Source organism: Acyrthosiphon pisum, chromosome A2 (genome assembly GCF_005508785.2).
Source record: "Acyrthosiphon pisum isolate AL4f chromosome A2, pea_aphid_22Mar2018_4r6ur, whole genome shotgun sequence".
NCBI classification, from domain to species: Eukaryota; Metazoa; Arthropoda; class Insecta; order Hemiptera; family Aphididae; genus Acyrthosiphon; species Acyrthosiphon pisum.
In genome coordinates, this window is record NC_042495.1 from 77,512,120 (window position 1) to 77,513,415 (window position 1,296).

Genomic DNA, 1,296 nt, shown 5'->3' on the forward strand with positions numbered 1-1,296 from the left:
TATTAAAAATACATAGGCACAATTTTTTTTTTATAAGCATTTAAAGATCAAATTTTGACAAAATTTATCAAATTTTAATTGAAAAATTATTTTGTACTTAAAAATTTATAAAATGTTCAATTTTTGTATCTAAGAATTGAAAATTTAAAACAAGATTCTACGTAAGTAATTAATTCTGTTACCAAAAAATCTATAAAATACATTTACACAGTTTATTTTTATAGTCATTTTAAGTACAAATTTGGACGAAATTACATATTAAAAACCTAGGATAACTATTTTAGTTATTTTGTTGTGATTGTATAATATTATTCGTGGGTACTTGAAACTTCTAAAGTATACTATTATATATCTATGATAGTACCACGGTTTTTTATTGATGTATTACGCGTTATAAGTACCTAATAGATATTATGATATGATTAATTTGGAATTTATTATAGGTACCTAATATAATATTATGTCTTATACCTACCCCCCGGCCAACCTCAATATTCAATATTATTATTATTATAATTGATAGTCAATCAAAAAAATAATTTTTTACCACGGTAAATGTAGTTAAATGAGGTTACCTTATCCAAATTAGCTTTTGTAACTTAGGTGTGAATATGAATATTATATAATAAACGTCAACAGTCATAATATTATATTATTATTATGTTGGATGGAAACTATACATAATATAGTGACTAGTGAAAACATAAAACTGTGCTGGCTATAACTAAAATACCATATTATATTATTATATTATTTATTCCCCAATGTCACTCTTGTCAAATGTATGGACATACACGCAATTATTGCTTCCAACCTCCACGTTGCGTGAAATGTGGGTTAAGCCACCTCACCGAAGATTGCTCTAAAACACGGGAAGAACCCGTTAAATGCGCCAACTGTAACGGTAACCACACGGCCAACTACAAAGGTTGTCAAATTTATAAAAATTTACTAAAGCGCACCATTTACAAAGTCGCTCACAAAGCTGACAAAGTTGAAAAACCGAAAAAACACCCCTGCCCACCATCTGCTGTACCTGCTGCACCACAAATCTTCAACGACCCCAGTTACAACTCAAATCAAAAACCGACATCTTATGCCAAAGCCACAGCCAACTCTTCATCAGTCAATCAACCTCTCCAAATCATTAACAAATTTATTGAAGACTTTAAATGTATTCTAAACCCTCTTCTATTGGCTCTTACTTCCCTAATTAACAAAATTACACTTCCCATTTCGTCCACTCCATGACATCCCTCATCCCAAGTTAGAGGGTACCCACACTGGTGGGCCTCC